The sequence below is a fragment of the Carassius carassius genome, chromosome 14, assembly GCF_963082965.1.
Source record: "Carassius carassius chromosome 14, fCarCar2.1, whole genome shotgun sequence".
Taxonomy (NCBI): Eukaryota; Metazoa; Chordata; class Actinopteri; order Cypriniformes; family Cyprinidae; genus Carassius; species Carassius carassius.
In genome coordinates, this window is record NC_081768.1 from 19895959 (window position 1) to 19922162 (window position 26204).

General features: G+C 41.7%; 1 protein-coding gene across 17 annotated transcripts in view; it reads left to right on the top strand.

Annotated features, from left to right (window-relative positions):
• Positions 1-26204, top strand: part of LOC132157274 (calcium/calmodulin-dependent protein kinase type II subunit gamma-like) — a 65819-nt gene that overhangs the window by 6121 nt on the left and 33494 nt on the right. The window lies entirely within an intron of this gene.

Genomic DNA, 26204 nt, shown 5'->3' on the forward strand with positions numbered 1-26204 from the left:
TACTGTCCCCATGGATGGCCAGTAAACAACAGATTTATTTTCGAAGATCCTTGGACAAAAAACATCAGGTAATTAGATCAGCATAGTTTGGCGACTCTCTTAAGCTTCCTTAAAAGAAACTTGGCAACTGTATTTCTTCAAACTCTTCATCATGCTGGCTGGCACTGCATTAAAAAGCAACAGTGCTATTCATCCGGTGGAGCCCACACAAGTGCCAAAGCCCCCTCCTGCGAAATCTCCCCATTCCCTTGGCCTTAATCAAAGCCCAGAGAGATCTCTCGACATGCCAACCTGTTAACAGACACATAGGCTATTATCATCTGTGAGTCATCTTTCAAAGGCCAGGATAGTCTGCAATTACTCAGTCAAACTTTGTTTATACCTTATAGTATATAGAGTACAGCAGTACACTCTTGTATGTTGAGAGTGCTGCAGTGCAGTCTAATGGTTGTTGTTTAATGGTAGTGCTCCAAGTGGCTTATTAGATTCTCATTCGTTTGTTCTCAAAAGTGTAGTTTAAGATTTAATTTCAGTTTCACATTAACTTGAACTTCAATTTATTTAGTACAATATTGTATAACATTTAAATTAGTCTAATGAAATGTAAAGGTAAGTGCCCTGAGGATAAACAATGTAAACTTACCTGTGATGTCACATACCACCCCATCTTCTTTTGCTTTGACACATGTGAAGTGTCATGAACTAAGCAGTACTTTTACTGCAGCAATTTAGGTTATTTTCTATTCATACAAAAGGATTTGTAATAGATTTTAAGTATATATTACCATGAGTTAAATGTAACTTTAGATTAATGAATGTTCTATGTTCTAATGCATTCCATGATCTCTAATGCATTGAAGTACATTCAAGCTAAGGCACTTTAATTGGATAGAGGCAGATCTGAATGCAAGTTTGCAGATGATTGTAAGAATGGGACAGGTTTAAGTGGACTAAATGATTGGAGAAGTCCTACAGATGTCACTAGACAGAAGTCAGTTTTTTCACCGGAAGAACAAATTAATACCGGTAGACATTTTGGTAAAAATGACAAGGTCAGTACATTTGTTAAAAAATTGCATTGATGTACATACAGTAGATAAATCATTCACTAGAAGATAAATAAAATGCATTTAGAAAATAGAGTAAATTTAAGTTTCATGCCGACTTTAATTGAATCTTAATATCAAGTGTTACTGTATTTTATTACTTTATTATTATTATTAAAACAGTAGACATCAATTTTTTTTTTTCAAACTAAGGAGACTGTATTTTTTTCAAACTAAGGACACTGTATTTTAAACCTGACCTTTAATAACGTATATATAGGGTTACTTTAACATTGACATCCTTTATAACATAATTAAAAACATGTATATCTCAAATAATGTTAATTTTAGTTATACATGATAAATTTGAATATGGTATACTGAAACAACTAATGGACATGTAATGTTAAAAGAATTTTAACAGATTTTCATTATTTTTAAGAAAAAAATAATAAGTATCCTCTCTGATGTAAACATATCCCTACACACTTCTGTGGCCATGTGTGGTTTGACTGAACATACTGTACAGTACTAATGATAGTGTGCATGCTTGTAGCATGTGTGTGTGATGGTGGTCAGTGGTGTGATCCAGGGCAGTGTGGAGCCTGTGGCTGAGACGCAGGCATTGCGAGCATGCAGTGGTGATGTCAGGAGCGCGTGAAACACTGCTGAATAATTGAGGTGCACAGCCTGTTTTCACTCTAAATGGAAAAAGAGGCTAGGACCTTCACTACTTTCTGCCTCTCCACATCTCTCTCGCTCTCTCTGACCTCCCTCAGATCAGCAGCAGCATCACGGCCTTGCTGTATTATCAGGGCCCTGGAATGATTCCTTGCTGCTTGCTGGAGGGCGACTGGCAGAGGCCTGATAAACGTAACAGCACTGCTGTGGTGAATCTTTAATGGGACAAACTGTGAATTTTTAATGAACCCCAGCCAAATGGTGAGTGTGCACATAAACGGGAAGATTGCTGAGTGTGTAGTGGGACACGTTTAAAGGAAACGAACTATTGTGTACATGTTTATGATCTCTGTGTACCAGTGAGGGCCAGAGGTGTGAAAGGGAAGAAGAGATGGTTGTGTTGAAGTTGTTTTGTTTTGTATTTTTGTGCGTGTGTGTGTGTGCACACTTGTAAGTTAAGCCTGTATACATGTTTGGTTTGTATATAATGTCTTTAGATTTTCTTTGGATCACACACCAATTATGCAGGATAACATCATTATCAGGCATAATGTTGAAGCAAAAGTAGGACAAACCAAATGCTAAGAAATTAACATATTAATTGATTAACGCCAACAATTATTTTATCACGTGTTAACGCAGTTTTTATTATTATGAAAGTCCATTGCTCACAGGCTCTGATACACATACAGACAAATCATGGGTCACAGGAAGGGATGCTCCCTATCAAATGATTTAGGCTAAGCATCAACATTCCCAAGCCACTGTCCACTGTTATTTTTACAGAAAAGAATGCAATGAGCTCGTAATCATGACTTCATAAGTTGTAAATAGGAAGTTTCCGATAGCACGTGAAGACAGCAGAGAAGCGCTCACACAGTTCAGTGCATCGTTTTACCTTTCTGGTTTATTATTTTGCCAGTCAGAAATATTCAGGCAATTATGCAGCACGTATCAGAAGATCTGCGCTCCGGCGTGTGTAGCGCTCACACTCACTGAACTATATATAACTGAACCACACTCTTGCCCACCTCTTCCAACCGAGCCAGGGAGCGATCACACTAGTCAAACAAACCAGGCTTTGGAGGTCAAACGCGCTCCGGCATGGTTAAGAATTCCTAGTGTGAGCGCACCCTAATTATTCTCCTGCATCATTAGAGTCTCTACCCACACATCAAGTAATGTCCCGCACCACACTCTGCTGCGATGGGTTCTGCGATCGTGCAGGTCTCTAATAGGAAGGTCGCCTGTTAAAATGTTATGACCGAGTGCTCTGGACTCTGAGCTTGTTTTTCTATAACAAACTATAAAATATTTTCTATAAATACTTTTATATTTAATTTAATTACATCAATGATATACAGTGGGGCTCGAAAGTTTGGGCACCCCTTGCAGAATCAGTGAAAATGTGAGTAATTTTTAAAAAATAAGAGAGATCATACTAAATGCATGTTATTTTTTATTTAGTACTGTCCTGAGTAAGATATTGTACATAAAAGATGTTAACATTTAGTCCACAAGACAAAAACAAATGCTGAAATTATTCAAATAACCCCACTCAAAAGTTTGGGAACCCTTGGTTCTTAATACTGTGTGCTGTTACCTGATGATCCACGGCTGTCTTTCTGTTTTCTGATGGTTGTGCATGAGTCCTTTGTTTGTTCTGAACAGTTAAACTGAGCAGCGTTCTTCAGAAAAATCTTTAAGGTCGTGCAGATTCTTCAGTTTTCCAGCATCTTTGCATATTTGAACCCTTTCCAGCAGTGACTTTATAATTTTGAGATACATCTTTTCACAATTAAGACAATTGAGGCACTCCAACACAATTATTAAAAAAGATTCAAACATTCACTGATGCTCCAGAAGGAAACAAGATGCATTAAGATTTGGGGGGTGAAAACTTTTGAACATGATGTAGATGGCCAAATTTGTCTTATTTTGTTGAAATATGATTTTTTTTCCCATTTAGTTCTGCCCTTCGTAAGCAACAGAAGATACTTGTATGTTTCCCGGTACACAAATTAAGTACAATTTACCTTGATCTTCAAATTCCAAAAGTTTTTACCCCCAGCTCTTAATGCATCGTGTTTCCTTCTGGAGCATCAGTGAATGTTTGAATCTTTTTAAATATTTTAACTGTTACTATATAAAAAAGGAACATTGCTGTAAAAAGCACCTTATTTGTTTAAAGTGTTTGCAAACCAAATGTTATTACACTTGTTCATATAGCAGTAGGCCTACTTTTAAATGAAAAAAAGGGCACAATACACTACTTTTGAATGGATTATTAGTTTTGTGCATAATAATGTGATAAATTGCCATTTATCACAGACAATAATGCGATAAAAAAAAAACAAATCATTGCCCAGCACTAGTAAAAAAAAGTAAATGTTACAATTCAAAACAACTGTTTTCTATTTCAATATATTTTAAAACCTAATTTATGCTAGTGATGCAAAGCTGAATTTTTGGCATGATTATTCCAGTCTTCAGTGTCACAGGATCCTTCAGAAATCATTCTATAATATGCTCAGGGCACAATTCTTACTGTTATCGATGTTCAAAATAGTAGCTTTTTTGTTTTTGTTTTATTTTGTTTAGTTTTTTCAGGAGAGAATAGATTTCAATAAAAGGTCCAAAGAACTGTATTCAAATTATAGGCCTAAATCCTTTGTAATATAAATATTATACTGTCGATTTTTTTTTACTAGTTGCCACTAATGTTCACTAGTTGTCTCAGATTTTGGATGGAGAGAATAAGCTCTAAATGATCTTTGGTGAAGAGCAATCTACATAGTCAGTGTCACTTCACACTGTCCTTGCTGTGGCACATGGTCCCTGATTACCATGGCATTATATACACAGTACAGCAGTGAATCAGTGTATTCACCAATCTCCTGTCACACCCTTCTCAGATGCCTGGAGTTCTACTTTGATGGTGTCACCATGTTTCCTGTGACCTTAGATGAAACCCATAGCTAATATTTAATTACAATTGTCCAGAAAGCGATATTGAAAGCAAAGCTGTTTTAACGATTAATTGTGACGTTTCTCAGTATTTGCTCAGTATCACTTGTTCCAGCCTTAATTAAACAGCATTTCTGATCCCGAGTGTTAAGTTCATCAGTGTTCAAATAGTCACAATGTTTGTATACCTTGACCATGTGTAGACTGATTATAACTAAGCAATGTTGTTCAAACATTGCGTGAATGGCAAACATTGTTCATTTATTACATGCGAGTATAAATTTGGCATTTATTTTAAATTAAAAATAATAAGGCAGGCATCAAGACAAATATAATGGTAGTTGCAGTTCATTCTTTGGGAATATTTTGATGGTATGTTCAGATCATAGAGGAGCACTGAAGAAAAAGAAAAAAAAACTCAGGGTTGAGGAAATGATTGGCTTGGTTTTAATTTTGAAAAATATGGGATTGGATCATTTGGATGACCGTTAATTGTATAGTATAGCATGGAGAATCATCTTGCAGTAAACCTCTTGTGGTTTCTCTTAGGTTTCTTTACAGCTAAGAGCATATGGAAGCCATTATTACACTACCCTGAAGTTTGATGTCTTTCTCAAAAGAAAACCACGCATGCTTTCTCAAAAATGAAAGACTTCACTTCTAAAAGTCAATTTCCTATTTAATTAGTTAGGGATAAAAATACTCGAAAAAAAAATTTCTGAGTTAAATTTCCTAGATTAGGTCAATAAATGTAACATTTTCAAGTTTGTAGTTCTAGTTTAATAGGAGTTATGAATATTCGCAGAGCATTAACATCTTTTTATGCTTTTATGATGACTCTCCTGCTGATTTTAATGAGGTTTCGAGGAATTTTGGTGCCAACTAACAATAGTTTGGATAGATTTTCATTTAAGTGGTTGAGTTCCAGCATTAGGAATTTTTAAGATGATGGATTAACATCTACCACCGACGACGAGTAATGAGCCACTTGTATAACACAATAAATATCAACACAAAAGCCCAGCTCCCTTTTTCCCATAACCAGAACACAACCCTGTCATGCTATTTACACCGCAGGCTCTGTTCATTTCAAATGAGCGTTGCTCTGTGTTTTGAAAGGACATAATGTATTCTGTGATATGCATATGACTGTACCATGTGGCACACTGTACAAACATTGACACAGATAAACACCATTATTCAGGTGGCTGACTCATTGTTTGCAAGGCCCTAAATAATTTAGTCTTATTTCAGGCTAGAGTCGCCATCGCCAAGCTGTGTAGAGGGGGCGCTGAAAGAGTTATGATCAGAAGAAAATAGTTTGTAGTTCTATTTATCGATGTTTATTATATATATATATAATGACTGACAATCTGTATCAGACTGGCTGACGATGCAATAATATAGAAAGTTCTCAAACTTTACATTTTTGATGTTGTAGTCCCAAAATGATTTCGTCATTTGCTATTTTGGCCAGTTTTGGCCATAGTTCATTTATCTAGGATTCTACAGAAATAAGAAAATGGGCTACAGCAAGGGCTACAGCAATTCTACAGTGAATCTACAGTGAATCAATTAGCAAACACTTGACCCTGACAGAACTGAAAGGGAAGTGTTTTCACATCAAGGTCATCCTTTACTCTCGCTCTGTCATGCAGTGCTCATAGGGATTTGTCTTACCTGCTTTGTTTTAACTGCTGGGAATCTGCAGGCATCTAAAGCACGTAACAGGATAATCCATGACGGATCGGGGGGAGATGTAGTGACACCCTGGATCAGCAGATGGTCTGGTGCGGGATTCACGGCTTAAGCTCACACTCTTACACACAAGCACGTCAGCACACAAACCCTGCACCCTCCACTTTACACCGAGCAGCTACACTTATCATTTTTTCCTAGAAAGAGTGGAGCTGAGGGCCTATGAGTTTGCATACATTGTTTCCGTTAGCAAGTGTTTGGATGTCTAAGGTTTTAAACTTGGCTATCTAATGAGAAAATAGCTGCCGAGAGCCATTGAAATGATTGATGTGGCACTGGGATGTTTTTCTCTCCTTTTGGAATACAAGTATTATTAGAAATTAGTTTGATTACATACTTTCCAGTTGGAGTGTTTGCTTTTATCGTAGCTTGTCTATAAACTACAAAGCACACATACATACATTCCCTTTCTAAAAATTCGATTCGTATCTTGTAGCTGAGTTTTTTTTATCTTTTCTGTGGGTGTATGGATGGCAGAGCGTGTGGTGGTGGTTCTGACAGTGGAGTTCATGTTAGTGGTTGGACAGCTCTCGTGACGTGCCTCTCCACAAAAGTATGCAATTGAACTTTGAAATTAATCAGAGGAAAAAGTTTTGAACTTGAAACACTTGTATAAGCATTAGGGATGTTCAAGAGCAGTCATAATTGACTAGTCATGTGGCTATCTGGATTTTTATGTTCAAGTTGTGATGTAAAAGAAGTAGGAACAGATGTTTTCTTCCATATTGTGACGTAAGTACAAGTGAAACATTATTTAAAATGTGAAGTGAAGGTGACTTGGGTCTGTCTGTTTGTTGTTGATTGGATGGGGCCGGATCTAAATGTGAGCTTGAAATCAATTGTGAAAAAAACTATTGATTGAGGTTTAAGTGAACTAAATGACTAGAGAAGTCAGACATGCGTCACCAGATGGTTGTTTCACTGGAAAACTTAGTTATGACGTTTTGGTCAAAAAAGAAACATGAATGGTTTAAATCATTCACAATAATATGCATTCAGAAAATATATAGGGTGGATTTTCATTTCATGCTGACTTTTAAATATATTATCCAAAACCATCTTAAAGGGGTCATATAATGTGATTTCAATTTTTCCTTTCTTTTTGTAGTGTTACAAGCTCTTGATGGCATAAAGAAGATCTGTAAAGTTGCCAAGACTAAAGTCTCAAATCCAAAGAGATATTATTTATCAATTTTATTTATTATTTATTATTTAGACTCTGCCAAACCCCCCATAAAATGGCTCATTCAAACACGCCCCACATCTACGGCACTGTGTGGAAATATTTGCTTAATGTCGCCCAAATGTTCACGGAAAGAAAGTGAAAAAAAGAAAAATGTGACGTGACCTACAGCCAAGCATTTAACCCATCCAAAGTGCACACACACACAGCAGTGAACACTGTATTGTACCGTGAGATTTTGATATCGTTACATCCCTAATTTCGGTATTGACCTCACGGTACGATATTTATTGCGATATTGTGGAAAAGCTCACGGTATTGTTAAATAGCTCACGATAGTGTTTGTGATGATAATAGCGAAAAAATGCTGACATTTATTCTGCTTTTGCCAGTCAACAGGCAATTTATTGTTGTATTTATGGATCCATGACGACATAAAACGCTGATCACATAGTGCTTTTAAAGTGCAAGTTGTAGTCAGGAACATCAATATTCTGTATAGTAATATTTGGTTGCATAACTGATGCTTCTGTGCAATGTTCAAAGTTAAGGAGCAACTAGAACAATTGTAAACAATAGGGAATTCCCTTTAAGTGCAAACAAAGATCAAGTTAAGTCAGGTTTAAATGTGCAAGGCAAATAAAAGCAGCCTTTTAAAACTGGTATTTAGGAACATAACTTAAACTTAAATAAAATAGTCAGTCAAAAAGCTTTTTAAAAAACACTGACCTATCATTTAGCTTATGGTCACGTTTTTCATCAGAAAGATCAAAATATCTACATTGCAAGGGAGAAGAAAAAAAAACAGTAAAAAAAATGCTTAAATAGTCTGGCAAAAAGCCTTCTGAAAAACACTGAACTATCCTTTAGCTAATGTTCAAGTTTTTCTTTAGAAAGATCAAAAGATTTACTGCAGAAAAGGGACGTAAATCACACGCTATGTATTCCGCGATGTACCTCGTGATTTCTTGAGCCCTTGCGCTGTTGTGTGGCATAGTTGTTGAAAATGCCTCCTTCAGGGTTTTATGACCGGACAGGACTTTCTTTGTGAGAGAATTTGCGTTTTTTGACACGGCGAAACCAAAATGTTTCCAGACATCTGATTTAAAAGCTGCAGGGGCAGGCACAATCTCAACTTTGGTTTTGTTTTTTTCATCCTTACAAGTATCGCTGTCGGCCATGCTGGCTTGCTGTGAGCTTGTGTGGACAGCGTGCAATCCTATTGGCTTAACAACGGTTGTTGTGACGACGCAGCGCAAAGAATCATGGTCTATGTAGTTAACAATGATTTGTTCCACGGGACTGTGTTTATTCCTCTTGCTTTTTGACGGACACCTGTCCTTTTAATATTGTAACCCAACCACGACGATATCGAGACACGTTTACCACCGCGATAGCGCGATATCGTCAATATCGTTACATCCCTAGTGAACACACACAAACCTTGAACACACACCTAGAGCAGTGGGCAGCCATTTATGCTGTGGCGCCCGGGGAGCAGTTGGGGTTTTGGTGCCTTTGCTCAAGGGCACCTCAGTCGTGGTATTGCCGGCCTGAGACTCGAACCCACAACCCTAGGGTTAGGAGTCAAACTCTCTAACCACTAGGCCACGACTTCAAGAAAGAAGTGGTTCGGGTAAACGCAGTTAGTGTTGAAGCAGCCATGTCAGGGAGATGCTGTGTGTATCTAGGAGAAAGCAAAAGCACTTTATTGTTCCTTTCCGAAAGTAGATGCATTTAGGAATCTTTAAGATCACTTACAACAGAACAGCGATGTATTTTATGGATGACTGTTTCGTGAACCTAGGAGAGGAGGTAATTCTGACTTTGCTACGACAATCTGGCGCTTCTGTTATTAGCTTAAGTATTTGCTATTAACTGTTTAAATGCAGAGTTTTGCGAGTCATGTGTGTGTGCGCGCACACGTGTGTGTGTGTGTGTGTGTGTGTGTGTGTGAGAGAGAGAGAGAGAGAGACAGGGTCACACAGTGGAGACAGCGGTCTTAACCGTCTGTGGCTTGTGTACAGCAAACACATACGAGCTTCATCACTGTCACATGACTCTGTTCTTCTTTCGGGCTTGAACTGTATGGTGCCAAAAGAGTCTCAATAAAGATAAATGCACACACTACATTCATACATGCACACACATAATTCATAAATACACACACAGGATACACAAATGTGCACAAAATTCACAAATGCACACACAAAATTTAAAAAGCACAGAAGATTCACAAATGCATACAAAATTCAGAAATGCACACAAAATTCAGAAATACACACACAATTCAGAAATGCAAACAACATTTACAAATGCGCTCAAGATTCACAAATGCACAGGACAAGATTCAGAAATGTATTTCTGATGCGCACACACACATATATCTTGATTTACAAACTGCTTGCGGTCTGTGAACTTCACTGCATTTGTGTGTGAATTTTGAGACTCCCCTGACTTGGCTCGACACACAAATGCCTTTTTTTAAACAGGGAATGATCTGCAACCAATGTTTTAGCCAATCACAAGAATGCACCCCACGTGGGGGATTGTTTACTTATAAGCCAATCAGCGAACGACTCACTTTCCTCAGCGAACATTTCACTTTCCTCACGCAGCGAACGACTCACTTTCCTCAGCGAACAACTCACTTTCCTCAGCGAACATTTCACTTTCCTCACGCAGCGAACGACTCACTTTCCTCAGCGAACGACTCACTTACCTCACGCAGCCGGCGACCCACTTTCAGCAGCCGGACACCCACTTTGAGCAGCAGGAGACTCACTTTCCTCTCTCAGCGAACGACTCACTTTCCTTACGCAGCGAACGATTCACTTTCCTCACGCAGCGATCAACTCACTTTCCTAAGCGAACAACTCCCTTTCCTCACGCAGCCGGAGACCGCGGACCACTGACTCTCTCTTCATGTAAGGACCGAATATTATAATTAAAGTGACTTCTATATTGCATCCAAAAGAATATTTAGATATATTTAAATAATCAAAAAGGTGTAATTTTTTTTTTTTACTTTCATTAAAATATTTTAATAAAATGAAATAATTGTCTATTGCAAATTTATGAATCCATGGTTAACTTTTTTTTCTGCAGTCACTGGGCTATATGTATTGAGACATTTTTTAATTTATATTTTGTAAAAAATAATAAAAAATAAACATGAATTGTAATCTAAACATCTGTATTTTCATACAATTTCATAAATAAGTAGGCTATAATATGCCGCACCACATGCATATCACGCTGTGTGAACGCGTTCATGTGATTGGCTTATAAGTAAACAATCCCCCACGTGGAGTGCGTTCTTGTGATTGGCATAAAAAAGAAGGGAGATATCTGATTGGTTGCAGATCATTTCCTGTTTAAAAAAAGGCATTTGTGTGTCGAGCCAAGTCAGGGGAGTCTCAAAATTCACACACAAATGCAGTGAAGTTCACAGACCGCAAGCAGTTTTTAAATCAAGATATATGTGTGTGTGCATCAGAAATACATTTCTGAATCTTGTCCTGTGCATTTGTGAATCTTGAGTGCATTTGTAAATGTTGTTTGCATTTCTGAATTTTGTGTGTATTTCTGAATTTTGTGTGCATTTCTGAATTTTGTATGCATTTGTGAATCTTCTGTGCTTTTTAAATTTTCTGTGTGCATTTGTAAATTTTGTGCGCATTTGTGTATCCTGTGTGTGTATTTATGAATCATGTGTGTGCATATGTGAATGTAGTGTGTGCATTTGTCTTTATTGAGACTCTTTTGGCTCCATAGAACTGATGGTTGAACTAAGGACATTATTAACTGTCTTTACATTTATTTTGAAAGAAGCCTGCGATTACGGAAAGGGGTGTTACATTTAAGAGTGCTTGTGGTGTTCGGCCAATCACAATGCACTAGGGGGGGTTTGCCAATCAGAGCTTTTATTAAGTTTTAGTTATTTAGTTATTTTAATACTTCAACAAACTAAATGGAAATAATTATATATATATATAATTTATAAATATGTATGTATGTGTGTGTGAACGTAGTTTTTTTTATTTTTATTTTTTTGTGTGTGTTTTTGAGTATATGATATTTTTAATTTTTTTTTTTTTTTTTTCAATATATTTTTTTCTTTTAAATGTTACATTTAAAAGAAAAAAAATCGTATTCCTTCATTTTTAAAATGTGTATAGATAGTATTTATAAAGTTTTAGCTTTTAGGTTTGGATCTGATTTTAGTTATTTTAATACTACAATTGATTGGTTCTGTTGTCCTCATTTGTAAGTCACTTTGGATAAAATCGTTTGATAAATGACTAAATGAATGAATAAAATACACAAAATAATGATCTTTAAAGAAGCAGCATATGACCCCTTTAATATACAGAGAAGACTATAAGTCAAGGTTTCCCTGAAGCACAAAACTATCACCATAATGCATTATTTTGTGATTAGTTCTCCAAAAAAAAAAAAGTAGACCTTTAGATTATACATCATAAGGGGAATGCTGTTCTCAGCAGGCGATTAAAAGTTTGACAGCAATTGTTTTGAAGCCATATATTATTGTAGAAGGTGGTGTATTTGTTTGACAACCTGTGCTTTAACGTCTGTAGTGATGCTGTATTAAAGGGGATGAATTTGGAGACACAAGCTCTCTGAGTGTTTACCATGCTGACAGTCTAACAACATGCTAAAGCATAACATGCTGTCAGACTCGGCACGCTCTGAACTCTCAGAGAAGCTATAAAACATTAAAGCTTAAACAAAAACTAGATGACCTCACTATAATCAGATGGTCAGTTGATGGACATCTAGTCTGAGTGAAAGAATTTGCTGTACCTGTGAATGCTATGAAAGCTTGCAGACTTGTTTTGCTCAGGTAATTATTGAATCCTCTCTGGGGGCCGGCATCCTTCGACCTTAACCTGAAGTTAACAATTCTGCCTTTACACAACACCGGGACTTGATCACACCGCTGATACACATCCATTTTAGACTGAGCTGAGAGAAGAAACCAGCAGGCTTGGCTCTTTTAGCTTGGCTCATGCCAAGTTAGTAGCGAGTCTGTCCTTTTCTTTTATTCCATACAATAAAATAGAGTTATCCGTTGTCAAGATTGTTAACTTACCTTCAATTATAAACTATGGTGAACCATATCTTTAATGGTCTTGTTTTAACTTTTAATACTGTATAGTGAGAAATATGCACCAGTTTTATGGCGTTTTATGCTTTAATAATGCTTTATGGAGCTTGACGGTCCCTGACGACTGTACACTTCTGGAGCAGCGTGAACATTCTTCAAATCTATTTTATGTTCCACTGAAGAAAGAAAGTCATACAAGTTTTGAACGACATGAATGTGATCGAATATCTGTTTCGGGGTGAACGGCTTTGCAGCCAGCCATGCATATTGCTGTTTTACAGAATAGCTGATAAAGCTGTGAATTTTTTTTTTTTTTACTTATTTGTGAAGTGGTAAGCAAACATGTGATGCTAGTGGCAATTTTAACAACCACAATGTGTTTATCTGACTGGATCTTTGTTTGCTCATCAGTAGAAAAAGATGTCAGAAATGCATCGCGATCCTTTACATTGAATTTCATCGTAGTTTAACGACTTGTAGCACATCTGTCAAACAAGACATGTGTCTTAGTGTGTGCGGAGCTGACGCAGGGATGAGACACGACTTTCTCCCATAAACATACACACACTTATAAAATAAGATGGCTAGTAGATTATGGTCTATGTGATATATCTGCATCAATAGTCAAAATGTGAGATATTACAGAGAGTGAGTGCTTTGTCACTATTATCAATTGTTTGTCTGTTCAAAATCTTTGTTTGACATCATTCAGTTATTTTCACGTAGACCGTAGTCCTCAAGAGCACACAAACTGTTTGACTTTTCCAATAGCTGTAGAAAAAGTGCCACGCACACCTTCTGAGACAGATTGAATGATAGAGAAGTGGAGGAAAGCATATGGACAGAAAGAGAGCTCAATGAGGAGGAAAGAGAAGTCAGGTGAGTGTTACCCTGGTGGCTGGAGAGGATATAATGTTATAATAAACGTGTGTGTGTGTGTGTGTGTGTGTGTGTGTGTGTGTGTATATATACAGTCAGCTGCTCATCTGCACCCCCTGCAGTCATGGGGAAGTCGTGGCCTAATGGTTAGAGAGTCGGACTCCCAATCGAAAGGTTGTGGGTTCGAGTCCCGGGCCGGCTGGAATTGTGGGTGGGGGGAGTGCATGTACAGTTCTCTCTCCACCTTCAATACCATGACTTAGGTGCCCTTGAGCAAGGCATCGAACCCCCAACTGCTCCCCGGGCGCCGCAGCATAAATGGCTGCCCACTGCTCCGGGTGTGTGCTCACAGTGTGTGTTTGTGTGTTCACTGCTCTGTGTGTGTGCATTTCGGATGGGTTAAATGCAGAGCACAAATTCTGAGTATGGGTCACCATACTTGGCTGAATGTCACTTCACTCACTCACTCACTTTTTTTTTTTTTTTTTTTTTTTTCTCTTCTTCACTTTCACTTCATCAGTGTGAGAAAAGCTCTGTGCGGTGGATTAGTAGTATGATGGCCAGGGATCATCAGACATCCCTGCCAAAGCACCTTAAGCTGTTTTTAAAAGTAACACAGACCCTATGGCCTCTGTTTGTGGGAGTGTGTGCTGTCTGGAGAACATCACATGGCTGGCTGTCTTGTATTTGCAGGAATTTGATGGGATGGGCCGGCTGAGCTGTGGTGTTTCTCATGCTTTGGATATTGGGAGCTGTTTTTGGTTGTTTATTCCGGCCGTGCGAAGCCTGGTTGGTTGAGCTGAAAAAACAAATTGTGCTGCTTTCCTGCGTTACTGGAGTGTTTGTCTCACTGAAGTCATTTTTATTTGCTCTCTGACTGTTTGGCTCATAGCTCGCTTGTGTGGACATCACTTTTGTCAAAACAGTGATAAAATGTCGTAGAGGAATGGACTTAATTAAAATACACAGGCCTGATTTCCCTTTCAGTCATTTTTATATATTTTCACACCTTTCTAATATGCGCACAAACACACACACACACACACACACACAAACACACAATCCTTTTCTCTCAGGCATTGCTGCTGTTGGAGGGCCCGTTTTGTTCTGAATTCACTGCATTAATAAGAGGCGACTGGATCTGGTTCCAGGTAGAAGTGGTTTCCCTCTCACTGTCGCTTCCAGCAGTGTCATCCTGTCCAAATCACTCGGTTTACCCCAGAGAAAGAACCGTCTCACACCCACTCCTGCCCTCAGTGACTTCAGTTCTTCCAAAACATAGTTCACAATATAAGAACAATATATGTTTTTCAGCCTTTTGATCAATATTCTTGATGTATCTTGATATTTATAGTGTTTGGCATTTGTGATATTTATAGTGTTTGGCATTTGAAACTGCTTAAAGGGGAGATTTAATTTTTTATGATCTTTAATTTTAACAAAACATTGTTCAAGTAAAATATATAGTATCAAATGGTTAAGGCATGTTTCAGGTTTCTCAATATTTAATCACAAGGAAGGAGCAGGAAGAGTGAACGATTATAAGCTAAATTTTCCTACCACATTTTTAATTTTGTGTCTGGGTTGAGTGTGATATGTCACTGTTGAGAGAGAACTTGCTGCGTCATAGCTGTACTGGATATCTGAGAGAGAATTTAAGTACTGTAGTCCATTACTTCAATATTAATCAGCCTATATTTGGCCATTTATATCTGCTCCTGTCAGTGTCAGTTTGGCCCATTGACAGAAGTGGTCTGTCAGGATTCAGCCTAGAGTCCTTTCCAGAATTATCCAACAATAATGCACATTTATGTGTCATCATCAAATATTATCTTTGATCTCAGGATCAGTCATTCTGTCATGAAAACTTTCAGAATGTTTAGCATGGTAATGTTGGCAATGTTAATGTGTTTGGTCTTAGCAGAGTAGGTCTGCTATGCTGCTACCGCAGCAGAGCAAGTAGTGAGACTTGCTACTGCCAGTACATCGACAGACAGCATGTAGGAAATACTGCTGCTATACATATAATATATATGTATATAACATACATGATATTTCCTCGTTAGCAAATCTGTACAAGTGGAGCTGGGGAAGGTGGAGGGTTTCTGAAGAACGCTGCTGTAGCCTTGTCTCAGGTGTGATAATCAGGTGGTTGCTGGTTCAAACCCTGTTATCATGAGATATCATACCTTTAAGTAAGAAACTGAAGTAGGAATTAGGAAATGTTTTAGTTCCAGGAACTCCATTTGGAGGAACTAAATGAGCTCCTAATTCAGAGTAGGATCTTAAACAGTGTTGGCTGATTGGCCAAACGCATGCGAAACACCGGCCACCTGGCATTTACTCCATGTATATGGAAAACTGCGATAACAGCATTTACCTGTTGTCTGCAGTGTTGTTCTTTTCTCAGCTTCGATGATATGTAAAACTGCAACTTGTCTTTAAAATAATGTGTCTCTCAGCCCAAATTTTAGCTCTTGCAATCACATAAATTGTGCATTTACATTTCCATCCCTGTTATAAAAAGACATCGCTGTCGGCCACTTCAGAGTTCCTACTGCCGGTGCGAATGCAACCAGGAAAACGGCCCAAGGGAGAAATTCTCTAGGAAATAACCTCCTGGCTAGTCCCTAGAACTACGCAGAGTGAAAGCCCCTATTCTCACTGTAATAAGGGTACAGTGCCTCCCTTTAAAAAAAAAAAAACATTCTGCTATGGCTGCAGAATTAATCAAATTTCTAATCGCGATTACATATATGAATGCCACGATTGTGTAATCATTCAAAGTACACTTATGTCATTCTGTTTACTTAAGATGCGTTTTTTTTTCTTTCTACATGTTATTTTAAGGGTTCTCTTACGAGAGCTCTCTCGTACTGCGTCTTAGCTAAGACGCTACGGGAAAAGTCTCTTTTCATGAAATACTGAAGCAAAAAATTATCCTTAATTTTGTATTTTTGTAAAGCGCATTTGCAGCAGTACACAGCCATAGGCGAGACGGCTCGCTCGCTCATTGGCTTGTTCTGCGGCAACTGCACAGCCTATCGAGCGCAGGCTGATGCAACATCAGACCAACTTCTTGCCACTTCACGCCGAAACGGGTGTGGCCCAACCTATAAAAGGAGCTCGAAAAGGCTGACTCACCTGATTTTTCATCTCTTCAGCGAAGCTCACGCATCGCTGGATCACGAGGAAGCAAGCGCCGTCTGGAAGAGCATATCAGCAGGACGAGCCATCCTGAAGCCGCTGGCACCGCCGCCTTCCACTGCCGTTCCTGCTGCGCTATCCGGCGCCCATATCCTTTATAATCCTTGTTCTGTGATATTCTGTGTGTGTGTTCGCCCTGCGACGCACATTCACAAAAGAGCTGCGTCTTTTTAAAGATGCCCTCGTGCGGCTCGTGCAGAACCCCGCTCAGCGAAGGAGATCGTCATGTCATCTGCGTCTCCTGTCTGGGTGAAGACCATGCAGCGCTCGCGCTCGCTGATGGCGGATGTCCTCATTGCGAGTTGATGCCTATGGTGACTCTGAGGACTCGCCTGGCATCCTTCTCGAAGCCTGCATCATCCGCTGCGCCGCAGCGCCGTAAGAAGCGCCGCTCGCAGCGCCTACCAGAACCGCCTCCAGCTCGGCCGAGCTCGCCGGTTCCCTCCGCTTCGCCGGTCTCCCCTGCATCGCTTCCCGATGCTCAGCGTCCGCTGCTTGCCGACGCGTCATCGGAGGAAGTGGATCTCAGGCCCGCGTCGGAGGAAAAAGACACGTGCTCTCTGCTTGCTTCGGGCAGTGAGGGTTGGGCGAGCTCCGTGGATCTCGCGCCCGCTGCTCAGAGGCCCAGCAGACGGGGGGATATCGATATCGATAAGGAGCTGATGCGTGTACTCTCGTTGGCCGCGGCGAGCCTCGGCCTCGAGTGGTCTGCACCAGCGCCCCCTTCACGTTCCCGGCTGGATGGTAGCTATCTTCCGGATGAGCGCTCTTCCTCAAGCTCAAAACACGCCCCTTTTCTTCCTGAGCTTCACGAAGAAGTGGCGAAGGCTTGGGACGCTGCATTCTCGGCGAGAATCCGTTCATCTGTTTCGTCAGCATTCTCCACACTGGACGGTGCTAAGAACAGAGGCTACCTGTCACTTCCGCCGGTGGAACAGGCTATAGCAGCGCACCTTTGCCCGCCCTCTGCTGGACGGCGGACTAAGGCGGCGTTGCCATCCAAAGCCTGCCGCATGACGTCATCGCTGCTCACACGGATATTCTCTGCTGCTGGGCAGGCTGCGTCTGCGTTACACACCATGGTGACGCTACAGATTTTCCAGGGCGATCTTCTCCGCAAGCTGGATGAGATGGGACCTGAAGCGATCTGTCTCGCGGATCTGAGGAGTGCTTCGGATCTCTCCCTCCGCGCTACTAAGTCCGCTGCACAGGCCATGGGACGGGTTATGGCTTCCGCTACGGTGGCTGAGAGGCATTTGTGGCTGACGCTTTCTGACATCAAGGAGTCTGAGCGCTGCGTTTCTTGACGCTCCGCTAACTCCTGCCGGCCTCTTTGGATCTTCCGTCAACGAGTTTGTGGAGAGATTCGCCGAGGACCAGAAAGCTTCGCAGGCGTTCAAGCACTTCTTGCCGAAGCGCTCCAGTTCTGCAGCTAGCCGCTCTAGACCGGCCCCACAGAGCTCTCAGTCACGCCCACCGCCTCCTGCTGCGCCATCACGACAGCGTCAGCAACGCAGCTCGGGACCCCGTTCTCGCTCTTCGAGCCGTCGCCCCGCGCCGCGGGAGCCGCGGCAGAGGATTGCGGTGAAGCCAGAAGCCCCGAAAGCATCCTAGCACTGCTGGGAAAGCGCCGGTGTTCGAGTTCCGCTGCAGCCGAGCTCTCACCCAAGCGCGCCGCTGTTGCAGTTCCAAGAGTTGCGACTGCCTCAGTGTCTTCTGCAATGCGCAAGCCTGCACGAGTGCCCGCTTGCCTGCACACAAAAGCCGTTATCACGGCTACCCAGATGTTTCACAAAAACAGTGTTTTTTCTGGTGTTCCGGCCACGGCCGATGGTGCTATAAATGTTGTGATGATGCCCACTCCTCAGTGCCCATCTCCACATGTAAGCACAGCCCTACACACAGGGCCTGCGCTCATAATGTCGACTCAAGTCGGTCGCGCACACTACATAGTAAACGTGCCCACCCCTCAGTGCCCACAATTACTATGTCACACGCGTCATGTGGTTTCTGTAAAAACGAAACCCGTGCACGCTCGTCCGGCCACGGCCGATGGTGCTTTAAATGCAGTGACGATGCCCACTACCCAGTGCCCATCCCCGCATGTAAGCACAGCCCTGCACACAGGGCTGGCGCACATAAGATCGACACAGATCGGTCGAGCGCGCCGCATAGTAAACGTGCCCACTTCCCAGTGCCCACATGTCACTTACGGCACGGGGCTTCTGTAAAAACGAGGCCCGTGCACGTACATTCTGCACAGGCAGACGGCGAGTTGGAAGTGGTAAAAGTGCACACATGCAGCCCACGGTTACTCGCAGATATATTGAGTCCCACGGGACCCGCTCAGCCTCCCTCCAGTCGGTTAAGCGCCGGAACGGGGTCGAGGATGAGCGATCTGCCCGCTGTGATCAGCGCGCTCCCCGCCTCAGATGCGCAGCACACTCGAGCGCCGCCGTTGCCCAGTCAACAGAGCGCGTGTCACATCCAGCCCTTAGCCATTCATGCAGATGCATGGTCAGCGCTTCCAGGGGTTTCGGATTGGGTGCTAGGCATTATAAAGAGAGGCTACTCGCTACAGTTTTCTCGACGCCCACCGCGCTTCTCAGCGCGCGTCGAAACTACGGTCAAAACAGAAGTAGCACACATACTTCGGGCCGAAATATCAAAACTGTTGAGCAAAGGGGCTGTAGAGCCTGTGTCTCAAGCTCAAAGCGAGGGGGGGATGTACAGCAGATACTTTCTGGTGCCCAAGAGAGACGGGGGTCTCAGGCCCATACTGGATCTAAGACAGCTGAACAAGGCATTGATGAAACGCAGTTTCAAAATGCTCACGACCAGGAAGCTCCTCGCGCAGATTCGCGGAGGGGACTGGTTCATGTCAATAGATCTGAAGGACGCACATTTTCAAATACAGATAGCGTCAAATCACAGGCGGTTTTTGAGATTCGCCTTCGAGGGCCAGGCATACCAGTTTGCAGTCCTGCCATTCGGCTTGTCCGTAGCTCCTCGTACGTTTACGAGGTGCATGGATGCAGCGCTCGCTCCTCTCAGACTCAGAGGCATACGAGTGCTGAATTATTTGGACGACTGGCTGGTTCTGGCCCAATCACGAGCGGAGCTCGTGGACCACAGGGACGTTTTACTCGATCACCTCGAGAAGCTCGGCCTCAGTGTCAATTGGGCGAAGAGTTCGCTGAACCCCAGTCAGACGATCCTGTTTCTGGGTATAGTTCTGAACTCGTGTTCCATGACGGCGCGACTGTCACCACAGCGCACGATGGGCATTCAGCACGCAGCGAGTTCTTTCCGCTGCGGCGCGACTGTGTCGCTGAAACACTGTCACACTGGTACCGATCAGGTGTAAGCCTGGGGACTTCCCCGAGTGTGAAAATGGTGTCGACAGATGCCTCCACTTCGGGATGGGGAGCGCTGCTCGAAGGCAGACCGTCCTTTGGCCTATGGTCAGAACGGGAAAAGCTCCATCATATCACCTGCCTGGAAATGCTGGCAGTGGAGAACGCGCTGACGCGCTTTTGTCCCCATATCAATGATCACCACGTCGTAGTCCGTTCGGACAACATGTCCGTGGTGTCCTACATAAATCGCCAGGGCGGTCTCGGGTCCCGAAACCTGTACAGGCTGACGGAACGCCTCCTGATTTGGGCTCAACGCAACGTGCGCTCGCTGAGAGCAGTGCATGTGCCTGGACTGCAGAATCTGGGTCCAGACAGGCTGTCCAGAGGCAATGTCCCTACGGGCGAATGGTCTCTACACCCGCAAACAGTTCGGCTGTTGTGGGAGAGATTTGGCATGGCGGAGGTGGACCTCTTTGCGTCCCACGAAAACGCTCACTGCCCCGCATTCTTTTCCAAGAACGAAAGCGCACTGTCACGGAAATGGCCGTGCTGCCCGCTTTATGCGTTCCCTCCCGTCTCCCTCCTTCCGCAGGTGATAGAACGGGTGAGAGAAACGAGATGTTCAATACTGCTTGTGGCACCTCTTTGGAAGAACCAACCATGGTTCCCAGATTTGATGCAATTAGCAGATGTCGCCCCATGGCCGGTACCGTTGAGGAGAGATCTCCTCTCGCAGGCCAGGGGCTCGATTTGGCACCCTCAACCGGAGTTGTGGTCCCTCCATGTATGGGCACTCAACGGTTACCCGCTGATCTCGCAGTGGGAGTGCTAAATACCATCACTCAGGCTAGAGCTCCGTCGACACGACGTCTGTATGCCTCGAAGTGGTCGGTGTTCTCCAGCTGGTGCACAGCTCGAGGTTATTCATCCCTTAGTTGTTAGGTGACGGAGGTCCTCTCCTTCCTACAGGAGCTGTTGGATAAGGGCAGAGCCCCATCCACGCTCAAAGTTTATGTGGCGGCCATCGCGGCGTTTTCTGAAACTATTGAAAGTCAATAGGAAGGAACGATTTAGTCATCCGGTTCCTCAGAGGAGCTAGGAGGCTGAATCCTCCCAGACCTCCGTCAGTCCCTATGTGGGACCTCGCGGCGGTTTTGGAGGCCTTGAAGGGTCTCCCTTTTGAGCCTATCCAATCGGTTAGCCTTCAGCATCTGTCGTTCAAGACAGTATTCTTGTTGGCTCTCGCTTCTGTGAAGCGTGTGGGTGATTTGCACGCGCTCTCGGTGAGCCAGTCGTGCTTGGAGTTTGGGCCCAATGACTCAAGGGTCATACTCAAACCTAGGCACGGTTATGTGCCGAAATCCCTCAACACACCGTTTCGGGCTCAGGTTATTGCCCTGTCTGCCCTGCCGGTGTCAGGGGAGGATGGAGACTCGAGTCTTCTTTGCCCTGTCAGGGTTTTAAGAGCTTATGTGTCTCGCTCTGCTGCCTTTCGGCAGACGGAGCAGCTATTTGTCTCGTTCGGTGGACGTTCCAAAGGAATGGCTGTTTCGAGACAGACTCTATCCAGATGGATAGTTGACGCCATAGCGTTAGCTTACGCTTCCAGGGGCCTTCAGTGCCCGTTGGGCGTCAGAGCACACTCCACAAGAGGCGTCGCCTCGTCGTGGGCGTGGTCTACTGGGATCTCCTTGCAGGATATATGTATGGCGGCGGGTTGGGCCTCGCCGTCTACATTTATCAGGTTCTATAACCTGGAGGTTCCCGCCTTGCAAGCAAGGCTGCTGTCGGTATAGAAGAATCAGGGCCCTGAGGGGAATTCTGAATTCATGAGCGCTATGCGCTGCCGACTGTTATATGGGCAGTATTGCGTAAGACCCGCATTGCCACATTGGTCAGGCCTTGCCTCGGCTGTGTGATGTCATATTGCCGCATCTACGGATGCTGCTAGATATGGGACGGAGGGCTTTCCCCCTTTTCTGTCCCGGACTCTCTGTGAGTCCCTCAGGTGACTGTGCACTGTAAATCCTGGGCGTTGCTTCAGGTTTATCGGTGTGTGATCCCTGCGCGCACGGCGTTTTACATCGGGTTCCCGTAGCGTCTTAGCTAAGACGCAGTACGAGAGAGCTCTCGTAAGAGAACGTACTCGGTTACTAAACGTAACCTCGGTTCTCTCTAGAAGAGCGAACGAGTACTGCGTTCTCTGCCGTGCGTACGATTCACTCTGGTTCGCTTCGGCGATGAAATAAATCAGGTGAGTCAGCCTTTTCGAGCTCCTTTTATAGGTTGGGCCACACCCGTTTCGGCGGGAAGTGGCAAGAAGGGCGCGAAGCGCCCTTATTGGTCTGATGTTGCATCAGCCTGCGCTCGATAGGCTGTGCAGTTGCCGCAGAACAAGCCAATGAGCGAGCGAGCCGTCTCGCCTATGGCTGTGTACTGCTGCAAATGCGCTTTACAAAAATACAAAATTAAGGATAATTTTTTGCTTCAGTATTTCGTGAAAAGAGACTTTTCCCGTAGCATCTTAGCTAAGACGCAGTACTCGTTCGCTCTTCTAGAGAGAACCGAGGTTACGTTTAGTAACCGAGTACGTTTTTCCCATTATTTTAATTTTAGTTTTAGTACAACATTATACTACCATTCATATTTTTTACTTTTAAATTTTTACATTATTTAAATCAATCCGATGTATAGTTGACATTTGAGGCTTAACATTATAGAAAAGTTTTTCAGTTAAAGTGTTTCAGATGGTTTATTTTCATATAAAAATACGGAATGCAATTGCATCAAACTAAGGTATAAACATCATTCAGTGCAAATTGTAATAATTGTAATTGATAATTGCAATTACAATTTCAAGGGAATAATCGACTATTATGATTTTTGTCATAATCGTGCATCCCTACCATCTGCTAAATTGCCACCAGAGAACTAGATATCTGCACTTGTTCATGAAGGAAATGTCAGTTTTTGCAAGACAGCAAAAGAAAGAATAGTAAAGGGGGAAATCAGAAAGGGACTAGGACTAGACAGATCGGGGCAGGACATGTCAAAGAGATGGGCATGGATGTGACAAATGAGTCAAGTTGACGATGACACTCTACCATGCTGTGAAGAACTGACGAACAGAAAAGGAAAAATGGAGGGACGGGGAGCGAGAGGACAGTGAATTGACTTCGACTAGCATTAGCCAATGATTTGTAAACAGTGAGGACACTAAGGTCAGCGCTGATGAGCCAAAAGAGGATGAAAAAATAAAGCAAGCAGACAGGCAGAGTAGAAAGGGCACGTCTCTGGGGTGCTGAGGAGAGGAGCGCTGAAATGATTATTAGCTAAAAGAACGAGCAAAAAGAATAAAGGTTTCTAAAATTAAATCAGCTGTTGTGTTGTTATTGTACTAAAGCAATTTGTTAAAATATTAATATGAAATATTATGACAAGTTAAAATAGAGGATTTTTATTTTAATGTGTATGTATGTGTATGTGTGTGTGTGTATATATATATATATATATATATATATATATATATATGTATATATATATATATATATATATATATATATATATATATATGTATATATATATATATATATATATATATATATATATATATATATATATATATATAATATTAAAATATATTAAAATATAATTTACTCCCTGTGATGACAAAACTGAATTTTCAGCAGCCGTTTCTCGGGTCATTACTTATTATTTTGATTTGGTACTAAAGAAACAATACTTATTTAGTTTTGGTTATTTTTAGTTGATTGATGCTTGTGATGCTGAATATTTTTGGGAAACCTGTGATAAAACAGCGTTTATATAGAGTAGAGCAGTATACATCACATTAATGCAATTTTCAATAAGTTTAATGCATGCTTGCTGAATAAAAATGTTCATTTCTTAAATAAAATAACTTCCTGATGCCAAGCTTTTGAATGCCATTTTATTTCCTTTTAAGTTTTTGGCAATTGCTAAAAATATACCCCAGCGACTTAAGACTGGTCTTGAGGTCCAGGGTCACATATATATATATTACTATATGTCTCTTGTTTATGAGTAAGCTGTATGTGTAGCTTAAAGTTTAATATGTATGTCTTGATTGACCAAGAGGTAATGTTTACATCACCACTGCTATGATAAATCCAAGCTATTAGAAATCTTCCTGCAGCTCGTGTGCTGGGAGAAGAGACCTGATCCCGGCAAAGATGCCAAAGTCTTCCCTGGAGCCTCTGACATTTTCTCCTGAGATTCACCTGCTGAGAATTGACCTCGCACAACCCCTGCGTCTTTGTACTCACAGATTCAATCTTTAACGTCACTTGAGCCCTTTCATCCACCCTGACGGATCTGTGAGAGCAGCTTGTGCATATGTGCACACATTTGCTTAATGTGTTTTTCAATGCTGTTGGACATTAAATGAAACTGAGCCATTTGTTTTTTGCTGTGTAGCATCTGTTTACAAATCCACAACAGAAATGAGACTTATAGCATTGCATGGCACCCATTAAAACACAGTAGTGGTGATACTGTGGTAATGGTACTATTTTAATTGAAATCCATACAGTGGGGTAATGTAAATATATTCATGGTACCATTTGCATGCTTGTGTGGAATTGATAAAAGCAGTTAAGGCATGAGGCAGCAGGTTTCCTTCCTCTTTTGCATGCTTTCACCTAATTCTACATGTGTTTTTCTCTGCACTGTGAGCTTGACCACAGAAACTTTCACCCTCCCATGGGTGCATTTGAGGTGACTGGCCCATAATGCATCTGTTCATACTAGTGCTGCCTGCACGCGTGTCATCATTGTATTGACTTGCTTGCAGAAGTTATTTTGCTGTAGCCAATGATATACAAGAAAGAAACCAATTGATTTGACATTTTTATTGTTTAAGGAATTTGGAAAGAACACCTGCAAACATGCATAAAGGGCTCCAGCGATGCTTTTTGGAGTGTGCTTTAAAAACAAATCTGTATTTATGGTACATTATAAAATGCACTATTCTTATTGGATGAGCTATGTCGCTGTCATAAAAGCTGATCTGTTATTACACGCTCAATAATGTATATGATTCTTCATTACCTGGCGAGCATAAACAGGCTACAGTTAGACCAATGAACTATGTTGATTTGTATGAATAATCCTGACTGTACTGTCCAAAAGGTTTGGGTCAGTAAGAAATTAATACTTTGTTCAGCAAGGATGCATTAAATTGATCAAAAGTGACTGTAGATATTTATAATAATACAAAATGAATTCTGTTCTTTTGAAGTTTCGATTCATCAAAGAATCTTGAAAAATGTATCAGCATTTCCACAAAAATATTCAGCAGCATATGTTGTCCACACATAATTAGTACTTTAGTAAAACAGTAATATTTCACAATATTATACTGTACAATATTTATTATTTTACCAATATAAGTTATAATACATATTAACGTACAAACAAATGCAGACTTGCTAAGATTTTTTAATCTCCCCAAACCCACACTTTTAAACAGCAGTGTGTCATTATTAGGCAATCTAAGGAATGGGCACTTTTATTTTAATGGTTATTGAAGAATTACACAAAAATTTTAGAAATAGAAAATGGATACTTTTTTGTAATGCATTTATGTTATGGAAAGTTCCTGCCATCTGTTGGTTCTTGTGTGTGTGTGTGTGTGTGTGTGTGTGTGTGTGTTAAATACAGTTGCTGGTATATAATCAGTACATCATATCCTGTCAGTGTTCATTATGATATAAAAGTTTTATGCTGATCCAATCTCAGGACACTTACACACCTGTTAATGTTTCATTTACCGTTTATCTCAGTCAGTTTCTCGCTCCTGCTTTCTGAATCTCTCTCTTTCTCTCTTTGAGAGTCTGTGACATCACAGACCCGACCGCACAGTGAGAAACCAGCACTTAGCCCAATTGGATTTTAAAGATGGTCACCAAATAACATCATTTATTTAGCTCTTCTGTAATGGGATAAAAAGAAGA